This window comes from Eptatretus burgeri, chromosome 14, assembly GCF_056783735.1.
Source record: "Eptatretus burgeri isolate ZD-2024b chromosome 14, Ebu_testis_v1, whole genome shotgun sequence".
Taxonomy (NCBI): Eukaryota; Metazoa; Chordata; class Myxini; order Myxiniformes; family Myxinidae; genus Eptatretus; species Eptatretus burgeri.
The window spans coordinates 28358327-28371859 of record NC_140974.1 but is presented as its reverse complement, the minus strand read 5'-3'; positions in this window follow the sequence as shown (position 1 = coordinate 28371859).

Sequence of the window (13533 nt, the reverse complement as noted above, 5' to 3'; positions counted from 1 at the left end):
CAATGTAATTACCACCCGCAGGCAATGTCAGTGAGCTTGGAAATGCTAGGATTAATCCAGAAACCATTTGGCCCCCACGCATGCCCGATAACTTTAGGGCTAAGTGCAAATGGGACTTCACCGTTCATCACGTCTTGATCACACATAGCAAGCAGTATGGGTTCTATTGAAGCTGCCTCGGTGGTTGTAGAAGTGAGGGAAAATAGGGGGAAAGGAGTGAAAGACTATTACATACTTTAATAAACTAAAAAACATGCATATAAAAGTAATTTGGCTCATCACACCTGTTTCACTTTTATTTTTCATGAAAGATAATATAAGGTTAATATATCCATTTATTTATTTATTAGCTTCATATCCATTGAGTTAAAACCCATATCTAATTTAATACATGAGCAACGTTCATCATGGCACTGGACCAAAGGCCTATTTTTATTTGCTGTTTGAAACTCTTCGCACAGTTAATTGACAGACAGTGCCAGATGGACAAATGGACAGATTGAGGGGAATAGGTGGATAAATCTGAGACATGATGTCCTTTTGGCAGGAAGAAGACCAATACATGGTTGGGTTGAGAAGGATATTCTTACGGAAATGGCCATCATCGATATGTCCTCCCAAATGTAACTCGAGCAAAGTCGATCGCACGTCATCTCAAATCCCCACACTTCCCACTTAAAGCAAAATTGAAAGATGAAAAAAAGTTCCACCAGGAATGACCCAGTATAAAATTTTGGGTTAAAAATAAGTTTCCCCATTTTGACCATTTTGATCCTAAATCCCCACCTGGGGCATGGCCCAAAAATGACCTGGGGCATGACCGCGGGTTCAAACCCCAAAAATAGTTATATATATATATATATATATATATATATATATATATATATATATATATATATATATATTTCATGCATCCTCCAACGTTGATTACATATGCAAAGTTTCATTAAATAAATGTTAAAAAATGTGCCCGTAATTGCATTTTCGGTATTTAAGAGATAGCGTGACGGATGGACAGACAGACAGAGCCAATTACAATATCCTGGGTGTTTTTTCAAAAAGCGTGGGGATAACAAAGAAGTCATAATTAATATTTGCTGCACTATTGCACGCGAGGATGTTTTTCACAATGAGCATTAGGTTTGTTCTGGAATTATTGACTTTTGACATTATTTAGAAGAGAGAAGTGAAATGAGAAGAGGAGAAGAAACAGAGATGTGTTCTCAGCACAACAGGACATACCATAAACATTCAATCAATGGTGGAAAATGTTCTGCATTATCTTCACAAAAATCTTTTAAAGATACTCCTAACTGATGAAAAGTGATCAAAGGGGTCCTAACACTGCCCCCACCCCCCTTTCCCCCTCAGAATCATCTGCTTGTCTGAAGATGAAAAAAAAACCTTTGTAGAGTTCTACTAAGGACATCTGGACAATTGAATTCACCCTCCAGCAAAGGCAGCAATGGCCGCTCTGGCTGGCCCAGTGCCACGGACGGTTTGAAGGTTAAAATGGTTGGCACGATGATGTAATAACAAGGTAAAAGCATCACATTGGATAACTGGCTGCACAAAGAGAAAAGTGAAAGCACTTGAGTGGGTTTTTAATTGTGAAAGCCAGGCAAATATAATCATGCATATCAAAATTAAAGGAAGACACTTATAAAAGCCAACACTGATTAATGAGCAAATTATTCACCTGCCAAACACACACACAGACACAGACACAGTCACAGACACAGACACAGACACAGACACTTATAACTGATTCATCCGATAGCTCTCTAATAACTATTCAGATAATGAACAAAGCACGACTTAGGCTGTTTATAAATTGTCGTCTTCATAATACACTTTGTTAAACTTTTATGTACGTCAGCCATGACAAGAAACAATTCGTTTTATTAACGATGTTAAACTTGGTTAACTTGTTTTATGCTAACTCGAAAAGTTTCACAAGCACTTCCCCTGGTAAGGGAAAAGCAAGGTCATGTGATCGATTAATGAGGACTGATTTTAATCGATGTCTCGATAGGCTAAGCAATGCCATTACAGATAAGCTAAGACAGTTTTCAAACAATCCCATGACCCCTCTAGTTATTGGAAAGATATCCGGTTATACCTAATGATCTTTCATGGCATTAAGAAGCTGAGTCTTCAACGTGGTGCATTCGGATGATTTTACAATGATAGTTTCACAATGATGACCCTGAACTCCTGTTCCCTTGTCACGTGAAACCTCTCTTCTCTCGAGATCATGACAACAAGACAAGTTTAAACATCTGTGAATGTGTTGGTGTGAAAAAGAACGCTTTGGGAATGGGGCAGCAACACACCATTATGTGTGTCTGTGTGTGGGTGACATTTTTAAATGAAAGATGGAATAAATAAGACAAATGTTGCACAACATACACTGACATTGTAAAAATTAATTTTAGTGCCAGATAGATGTATGCAGATATTACCTTTCGCTATTTACGGATGTCATTTCAATGAATATTATTCCTGTCGTCGCAAGTAAAAAAAATTTAAAAATTTATTTGTGTACAAAATTGAGGCTCATGGAGGAGCGAGGGGTGGGGGGACGAAATCGAAGGAGACTTAGAGAAATAAGGGATGTGGGGGAAGAATGAAGGCAAGGGGAAGTTAACAGGGGGTAGAAATTATCATTGTTTTAGAAAGGGGGGTGATCCGAGATTGTGGTTCACAATTGTCTTGAAGACCTGGAGTGAACAATGAAGAGAATGTGGAAATTGGTTCCACAGGTGGGACAAAATCGGAACGAACGAGTGGAGGTGAGCAGTGATCCTGGATTTTGGGAGTTTGACCAAAGAGGGTTGCTGGTGGACAGCATAAGTCTTGGAGAAACCTGACACTCAGAGGGCAGAGGGTGAGAGACCAGAAAGGAGGTGGTAAAAGACAGAGACCACTAACCTGTCTGTGATGCTGAAGTGATCGGCCATTCGACTCAGCTATAGCACGGGAGATTCCAATAATCTTGAAGGCCTTGGTTTCCATGTCATCAATCTGAGCAAGATGTGAGGCAGGGGAGCCAGCCCAGAGGGGAGAAAAGTACTCCATCAAGCTGTGGATGAAGACCTTGGAGGTGGATCGGAGTTCAGGTGTACCAAGGAAGGATTTTGCATCACAGAAGATTCCCAGGTGGTGGTTGGCTTTGGAGGCCAATTTAGAAGTTTGGTTTGCCCAAGTTTGTTTGCGAGACACAGGAGTTTAAGTGCCTAAACTTATGTGAGAGGATTGTTAAGGAAGTAAATTGGAGGGTTTGCCAGACGGTCCTTTCGGAGAGATAGAATGAGAGTGCGGCATTTGTCTGGATTGAAAGACATATCCCAATTGTTTGACCATCTTGCGATTTTGTCAAGGTTTGAAGAGAGGGAAGAGGTTCCAGCCCACCCGTCTGAAAGATGAGGGATGTCACAGCAGTGGGTGGTCATTTGCAAATAGATAAAGGGGATTTTCCAGAGAGCCAGAGAGATCGCTCATAAAGATTAACAATATAGTCAGGTTCCTTGTGTCCATAATTTGACGTTCGTTGGAATTTTTTGGAGAGTAGCCAACCCCAACATTTTTGGAAAGCTTAAACAATACCAAAACAGAAAATCCATGTTTCACATTTTTTTCAATGCATATAATGTGGTCAAATAGGTCGTTTTGGGGTAAAAACCCGTTTTTTTTTTCATTTCAGCTCTGAAAATTCAAAATTAATTGCAACCAAGCAACTGATGATGCATAATTGTTAACTGGAGGACAGTTCTTAATATAGAATACATATATCTGTATTTTGAGCAATGGTTGCCATGGAAACGGCTATGATTTTGTCAAATTACTGTTTATTTAATGTATTGCTTTCAAATCTTGAAACAAGTAACGCATGAATATGGTGATCAGTGAAATGTACTTATTGTCACATATGAGTTTGTAGCCAATTGGCATCACTGTCTCTAATGTCACTCATCATTGCCATCATCATCATCACTATCGTGGTCATGCCGTTCAATGTTTGAGTCCTCGTCATTCTCACACGAAGTGCTGCACATGCAAAGATCAGTGCATGTTAAGTTCTTGGCCCTGCAGGAACATCTCTGTGGTGAGCATTCTGTCTTGCACTGGCACCTTATCATCTCGATAATTGCCTTTGGTGCAGGTAGAATGTCTGTTGTCGGTTTGAGTTGACCACTCGTGTCGTTGTGGAAGCCATTCTTTAATGGATCAAGAAATGTTTGCTGAGAAATTGCTGCTTGACCCCAAACGTATGCCTGGATATGTACCGGCATGATATGCTGCCTCAGAGCACCGACAGTTGGTGGTAACTTGTCATTCTCAGCCATGTTCTTACAGAAGAGATGCCACCGGAGTTCAGGGATGCTGGAAATATTGACACCACTTGGACAATAACCTGAACAGACAAATCTTTCTAAAGTTGTGTATAGGTCCTCTGACAGTTCAGCATCCTTACAGAGCATAGCAAAGGCATCTACCATGTCGTCATCGGCCTTCAAGTAGCACTGGAACCACTTTGCCTTACCATGTGGAGCGAACCGCCCAGTATTATCGGCACCTGTGAATGCGTGGAAGGCTGGCAATGCCTGGGCTCTCTCCTCACCGAGGGCCTTCCAGATTGGCTTGATTGTGACAATGCTAGATGCCATTGAGATAGATGTGTGTCTTGGCAGGAGATGATAGTTTGCTATGGAACGAACCAGAACATCCGTATCAGGTGAGAATATCATCGGCTCAATATCTCCCGTGTGTTGCTGTGAAGCAGCTATTGCTTGCTGGATCATCAACGTATCGGCCTCCTCATGGTTATTCGCCTCAAATTGGAGACCCCTGTTGCTCGACGTCCGCCCAGATGCCGAAACGACTACCACCTTTGTTGAATGGCGGTTTGTATTCTAGAGTTTTCTCTGCCAAGTACTCCATCAGATCAGCCTTGGTTTGATCATGGAACAAAAATCGACTCATCGTGATGTGTTTGATACTGGTATCATCCTTGACCTGATATTGAACTGGTGCCTTTCCTTGACGTCGTCGTTTGTCTCTGGTTGTGCTCTTGAGGGAATCTTGCTTGTACGTATCAAAAACAAGAATTACATGGTCAAAGCCTCTGGTCAGACTCATCACCCTATCATTGAAACATTCACTGAGGTCCTTCACTGTCACGACCATTGCTGGTTTCTTGGTCATTTTCTGGACAACTACCATTCCAACCACGACTGCGACCTTCGTGCTGGTACTGCCATCAATTACAGCATCAGCAGGTGCTGGTTCCATGTGTGTGGCATCAAGCTCATCTTCTGGTAAAGACGGTTCCTTGTTGGCAAACTTCTCCAAGTTGTGGATTAGCTTCGACTTGTCGGTGCATCACAGTAAGCTACCGTTTGGTGCAAACAGGGCCCTCGGTGTCACAGTGAATTCAAAGTTGCCAATTGCATCCTTCTGGTCGACGTCCCTGCTGGATCTGGAGAGTACCATCAGTTTACCATACAAATCCTTGGTTTCTTTTAGATCTACTGTCTTGTCCCTGATCTTGATTGCTAGTGTTGTATTGCCAGACATGTACATTCTGTTCTTCTCCTTCTTCACTGGCACCCATAGGCTGACATCACCATTGATCCATTTCGCAACAAAATCTTCATAGAGATTCTGTCCCGTTTCATCAATGTTCAGTATCTGTGGTACAAATTCTTCTGGCACATAAGTGTGGGTGACCACATTGAAGAGCTGGTTACCCTCAACTTCAAATGGATTTTCATGACTAAGTATGGCAGCCTTGATTCGGTCAATTGCATTGTGTTCACGCTTGACGACACTTGGAGACAGGCCATGGTGCTCAGTGATCTCACTTTCCTTCAGACCAAACTGTCCCTTAAACTCGCAAGACAGGCGTGACAGTTCAGGTGCAGCCAAGAAGAATCGCTGTCTGGCATTTGCATTATTTGATATGCCAATCAGTCATGCCACGCCCAGCAACCGTAACCTGATGCGATGGCATGGCGTCGCGGTGTAGCGTCACCTATGTTCCCTACAAGATCACACTTACAATACATCAAACTACAAAAACTTTAAATCAAACGTTTTACTGCTGAAGGTGCCGAAACCTTCTGATATTGAACAACAGACACCAATGTTTCATTGCACAGATGGCCGTTTCCATGGCAACCAACTGTTCCAATACTTGAAAATCATAATACTTATGTGTAAGTTTGTCATGGTCACTATATTTAACAATTATTTAGGCCATCCGATGGAAAATATAATTTTAAAAATATATATAAAAAATGGCAATTTCACTCCAAAAATGCTGTTTCCATGGCAACTGACAGTCAACATGCAATATTTTATTATCTTATAAAATCCATTGTTAGCCATTAAACAGTAATCCATCATCAGTTGGTTATTTTGTATTGTTTCAGATTTTTAAAAATTGGAATTAAAAAAAAGCGTTTTTCACTCCAAAACGACCTTTCCAAAAGTTGCAAAAATGTGAAACATCTTTCTTTTTTTTTTATTTAAATAGATTATAAACTTCTCAAAAATCTATAGGTTTGCTACTCTCTAAAAAATTCCAACGAAATTACACAAGGAACCTGACTAATAGGACTGGGCCCGTAACACTGGTTTGTGGTACTCCAGCCTTGACAGGGAGAGGAGATGGAAGGATTCTATTGAGAGCCACACGTTGGTTACGAGAATTGAGGAAGTCAGTAATCCATGAGTGGAATTTGCCTTGGGTGTCACAGGCAGAGAGTTTGGAGAATAAGGCAGGGTGTCAGACTGTATTCCATCCATCCATTGGGACCACACTCTTTGCAGAGCGTTGGTGTTGCCGATGCAGTCTCCTGGGCGATTGGGCACAATCCTGGATGGGTCACCACTCCAACACAGGACAGCAGCAAGCTGATACTCATATTGCCAACCTCAAAAGGATGACAGGCAGAGTGAAACCCACCTTGTATTAATTCAACAACCCAGTGGGATTTGAACTCAGGGTCCGAGGATCCCAAGCCTACCACCCTAACCATTAAGCCAACACGAGCCAACACCAGGTGACACAAGATTTGGAAGCAAACACAGAATTGAGGCATTCAGCCTTCTCAAGAGCGGAGTCGGCTGTGGTGCCATTTGAAGTGAGGGAAGGGATGGAAGGAAAGCGCACACAACAAGGAACCACCAGGTTTTGGAGGAGGGAGACAAGTTTGACAGTTCAATCTTGAGATTAGACAGACGGTGTTTTCTGGCTCTCCGGAGAGTGGACAAACATTTTTTCTGGGCCTTGTGGAATGCGCTGAGATTGTGTTCGGTTGGATTTGCCTTCCAGAAAGAGAAGGAAAGTTGTTTCAGGCAATTCGCTCACCACAGGAGTCAATGTACGAGATGGGTATGATAACTGAGGACGAGATGGGATGGAGCTGTGCATCAGAGAGACCAGGTTTCTGTGGAAGAGATAATATCAGGATTCGGGATTTCTTGCAAAGATACTTTCTCGTAAAGATTTCTTGTAAAGATACAAAATATTGCGCACAATATATACAAATGTCAAAGATTTGGCTTGGTACTTATTTTAAAACATAGAGTTTGACATTCATGTTTGAGCTGGATAATGGACAGTGTTGGACATCTATGCACAAACATGGTGCAGAGAAAAACAACTGGACAAAGGAAAGTTACCAGGAATTGTATGAGCATCAAGGGATAAACCAAACAAGAGAGGCAAACAAATAGACTAATTAAAATGTGATCATCAGAAAACTGCACGCGTCGGCAAAGGTTTTGGGAGGGATGCAATGAGAAAAGTGAAGAATAAAAAACAGGTCATATGTGATGATGGGGGCAAGCTTGAGTTGATGGCGAGGTACCATGCTGGGCATAGTCAGGGAGGAAATGCAACAGATGAGAGAAAAGAGAAAAAAAATAAGTGGAGGTGAGCAATTAGGGTTAGCGAACCTAATCCCAACCTGACATCTGAGAAAGGCCACTGGCTGTAAGCTGCTGGAAGACGTATCTCGGAGGAATAAAGTACCGACAAGCAAGTTGGATGAAGGTAGGGGAGACAGCGAGTATGAGTTGGTGGAGAACCACTAGGCCACCAATCTGCCTGTGATGGTAAGGAAACAAATGCTGGACTCGATATACTGCCAACAGTTACCAGTAATCTTCAAGCCTTTGGACTCGACTTTTTCCAGGGATGAGAAGAGATCCCGTACCATGATGCCACAAAGAAAAGCCATATCTCAGGTATATTTATACAAGTGGATGGTTTTTGTAAATCAACAGCAACTGATAATGTTCAAAGAAAGACAACTTTATGAAGAATACCAAGACGATGCTTTGAGGACCAAGAGACCTGTTTGAAGATGTAGGCCCAAGAAACATTTCATCAGATCACCAAATGAAATAGTCCCAATTAATTTGCCTTTTCCAAAGTTTGACCAATTAAGTGGACTGGAGAGTTTGCCAATTGATCTTTGTAGAAAGACGAGGGAAGAGAGTGTGACTTTCTTGCAACTATCATCATACATTTCAAGTGACTGACGAGTTATTATTACTCCAGATGGGCAGGCTGGTATGCAGCTGAAGGTGTTTTTGTATTCTAAAGTGAAGAGCTGTTCAACAGAAGGTGCAGGCACATGCAATGTGGTACAAAGGATGTTCTCGAGAGGTGGCAGAAAGGTCACTGATGTCAAGAAATAGGATGGGTCTCAGAACACTGCCTTGATTGACAGAGCCAATCTCTTTGCCACATTCTAAACTACACATACAATACCCTAAAGGTCTGACATGAGCCCCCCGACCACAACCACCCACAAAACAACAAACCCAACCGGCATTTTTAGTTTAAGGAACGATAAACCCTCGAGTCTTACAAGTATTCCTCGGTTTTACCTAAAGTTCTGGCTTAGTGTACATGCAGGGGTATTATTATGCCTCTGCAACGAAATTGCCAGAAGCATTAAGTTTTCAAGTTATTCATCTGTCCGTGATAGGTTTTCATAACTGCGATAACTTATAAATGGCTGAAGGGATCCAAGTCAAACTTGGTACAATGATCTAAAGATAAACTGTTCATATTATGGGGTCAAGAGGTCAAAGGTCAGAGGTCCCATAAGGTAAGAAATTCTTTTAGCACACGAGCTTGTGAACCGGTGATGGAATTTTGACGAAACTTGGTATAAGTATTGTTGCAGCCCCAGGGTCGCAGGACTACAACGAAGGAGATATCCCTTTTTTCTCTCCAGGCTCATCGGTAATCGCAGGCCGTCGCACACAAATAGGTTCATGTCACGACAGGTCACTAATCAACCGTGAACAGCAATAACTTGACCACGTGGCCCAGTGTCATCCGTCTGACTCCCATTTAACTATGAACATGTGGCTACATTATTCGAGAATCACGCCCTCGATGTGTACTTGTGTTGCTTACCGTATCAGGTGCAGCCGAGCGAAGCTGCCAAGTACGTACCGGCCGATAAGCAGATTTTGGGAGATCACTTCCCGGCTGTGTAAAGGTGCGGATCATACTGATAAAATGGAGGAAAAGACAAAAACGATCTGGGTACATTTATAATAGAGAAAATATATTTTAACAAAGCGAGGAACGCTATGTGGCATGGGTTTATTCACAAATGTACAACAGGGGAAAGCAAGGAATTTTGGGGTGTGGCAAAAGAAATGCAATATTCACAAAAGAAGACAGTGCACATTTACCCTGAATAAACTTATACAATCTCAAATCACACGATAAATGACAGGCGCCATCACACACACACGCACACGCACACACACACACACACATGGAAAATTAGAGATAGCCCAGAGAGATAAGAGGCAGTTGAGGACTCGCAATATCTTGGTACCTGGCATGGTCGGTGGACCGGTGCAACCCAAACACTTATGAAGGGGTGGGAAGGAAGGAAAACTGAAGGTGTCTACAGTGTGGGAGTGAGAGGTGGGAGTGCAGTGCAATGTGTCATGTGGCATGGTGTGAGAGAGAAGTGTGAGACAGTAAGGTCACTCTGAAAAGAACGGTTGTTCAGGACTTACCCTCGCTGATTACACTTTATGCGTCCACAGTGGACGAGACGTAGATGGCAGAGAAGATGCATAATAGAGAGACCTTAATGGAGTTTTGTAAGAGTCTGTAAGTGTAAATGTTGGCTGCTGGATGCAGCCGAACACTGAGCGTCGATCACCCGGGAGTGGTCCCGTCTCAATCGTTTGCTGCTCCGCGCCCTCTCCTGTCGGTCGCGCTGACTCGTGGTGAGATTCACTCCGGCACTGGATAGCAATTGTCTGACTGCCTCAAGAGGTGAAGTGAAGCCTGCTCAGTCTGCGATTTAAGCCAAATTGCTCCTTTTATGGGCCCTGAGCGAGAGAGAGGAGCTAAAAGTTAGATCAAACGAGGCTGTAGGCATTTCCGAGACCCCACCCCCCATTGGTGCACAGCAGTCGCCCTGCACTGTAGCCACGCCCCACCAGGCCTCGGAATCGAAAATGGCCCCATTCGCTCTTGGACCTTACCATGCATCGGAGCTCCGAGATTAACATGGGTCGAGAGTTTTCGGGAGCGCTTTCCAGCCCTGCACTGGACTCCATATAAGTGTGGCCATTTCGGGACACCCTAGTGCTATCCATACATCTTCCAATTAATCCCAGTGCATGCTTGTGCTCCGAGTTACACGCCGAAACACCCCAATCCTCCTCACTCTCATTCCTTCAGCGTCTTCCGAGACTATTGTGTGTGTCCAAGAGGTAGAGAGCAGTTGGGGCGGTTATAGAGAGGTAAGAGAAGCACTGTGGCGTTGCAGTGAAGAGATTGGAGGAGATGTTCGTGGCTGTAGCATTTGTGATGAAGAAATGGACATAGGTGTTTGTGGGGATTTTTAGAAGACATGTGGAGTGGTTATGGTGAGCGTTGTAATGTTGTGGTGAGCATAATGAAGATCTGAGGGGAGGCGACAGTTGGATTTTGGCGCGCAGTTTGAATGGAAATTGATGGCCATTTGCAAACGAACCCCACTGTGCTTCGCATTTCTGGCACTGCCACTGTTCTGCGAGCTTGCTTGCGTGGTTTGTGTAAGAAGTAAAGTAAGATAAAGGAATGAAACAAAAGAAAGGATTGCAGATGGAAGACCTAACTAAAAGCCATACACATCGCATCTTTCTCATTTTCCCATGAGACAAATGAACAGGACCAACTAAACACATACTAATGAAATAACTGCCTTGGGATCACTGTATGTTGGGCCATTGTCTCAGGGGAGTGCCGGTTTCACAAAACCACAACAGTATATACAGGGTGTTCCAAAAAGACCTGAACAACTTTGGTTGTTAATATATTTAGAACCACAAATGATACAATGATACCCTTTAGTTTATATGGTACAGAAAATAATATAGTTTTGTGCACACCATCATCACACTTCAATGTGAGCTCCGTTTGTCATGCACAGGACATCAATGCGGTACAGGAGTTCTTGCCATGTTCGGCTCAGCATGTTTGCGTCTACCAGTGCACATGCAGCTGGTGATCCGAGAACGAAGATCCTACAGGTTTGCTACCTTGGTGTTGTAGACAACATCTTTGAAAAACCTTCACAGAAAAAAAACAATCTAGAGGGGTTATGTCTGGTGATCGTGAGGGCCCCACGGTTCGTCTCGGCCAATCCAGCGACCTGGAAAATTTTAATTCAGGATGGCTGTAATGACTAAGGCCAATTGAGGGGAAGCGCCATCCAATTGAAAAATGATATCAGGTTGCAGTTCTTCAATCTGTGGGAAGGTGAATCCTTCCAACATGTTCATGTAAATTGTTGAGGTCACTGTATCCTCCGCAAAGAAAAACAGACCCACTACACATTGACCTTTGGATTGTCGCGTATGTGTTCAATGACCATGTGGGGGTTCTTAGAGCCCCAGATCCTCACATCGTGCCAGTTAACCTTCCCCGATACACAATGGCAGATTCCTTCCACGCCTTGTACGGACACTCTGCTGAACTTGCGTGTCGGATCTCATCTCGATGAAGCATTCGATGCACTGAGCTTTCTCCTGTGGAGTCGCCGTTTTCTTTTACATTAAACCACCAGACCTGAAAATAATGAAAATTTCATGAGTTTCTGTGGCATATAAAATGCAGCATATCATTTTGCATCTTTCATATTTTGATCTGGTGGAGATAAATTGGTGCAGTATTGATGTGGTGCAGGTATGATGGGCTGAATGGCCTCCACATGTATCTAATTTCCTTGTGTCCTTGTGTATCATTTGTGGTACTAAATATATTAACAACCAAACTTGACCGGGTCTTTTTGGAACACCCTGTATTATGATGCAAAAATGAACTGATTAGATTTCGGCAACAAGAGGTCAATGGTCAAAGGTCATTTCAGGTAAAAATGTGATACTTGAGAACAGCTGAAGGGATTTTAATCAAACTTGGTACAAGTATGTATAAACCTCTGTCAGTGCATCCATCCATGATAGATTATTTGTTACGCAAAGGTCAAGGGTCAGGGGTTACATTAAAACTCCTGTTGATGTGATACCATTGGCTATGGGATTTGAACTAATCTAATAGTGGGGCAACTTAGCGAAATATAGCATAACAATTGTGCATCTTATGAGGAAAGCACCAAATTCGGCACACTCGTAGCCTATCATCTTCTGAACAGATTTGGATATTGGGCCATCTCAAATTCAGCCGCTGATGGCTGTGGCAGCCATTTTCCACTGCCATCAAAAATTTTGAGATGGCCCAATATCCAAATCTGTTCATAATATGATAGTGTGCCAAATTTGGTGCTTTCCTCACAAAATGCACAATTGTTATGCTAAGTTGCCCCACTATAAGTACATGTACTATGATACATATGTACAGATTAGATATTGAGGCCAAATGGTCTTGAGGATTTAGGTCAAAGTTAGAGTAAACAATGTGGGTGGAACTATATCGGTCGACGTCACAATATGTCTAGTTTAATGTTTAATTTCTTTTATAAATAAAATACTTGTATTTTCCTTATTTTTCACCCTAACGATGACGTTTACATCACAGAGTCGATCTTAATGCTTGAAATTTCAAATCGTTTGCTTCCTTCTCGATCCTTCTACTTCCTAATTTCATAAAGACATTTATAAATATACAAGAATAAATAAATACATCTCCATCAAGTCATTGTTATTTTCATTTATTCATTTAACCTGATGTGAAACATTTTCTTTTTTAAACCCTCAGAGTAGAAGTTTTCTCTCCTCATTTCGAAAGTACTCTTCCACAGCATCCTCAGCTTCAGCATCACCCACAACACGTCAATGGACGTGTGTACCTTTACTGTGTTACCTGGAAATAGTGTAAAGGGGTGGGGGGAGATTATCTGGAAAATAAGGATGGGAAAGGAATAAGAGGAATTGTGAAGAAACCGCTGCTTTTGCATTTCTGATGCATGAGAGTTATGGACCGGAGCATAGTTCAGAACAAAACAGAATTCCTCCACGACATATTAAGAGACA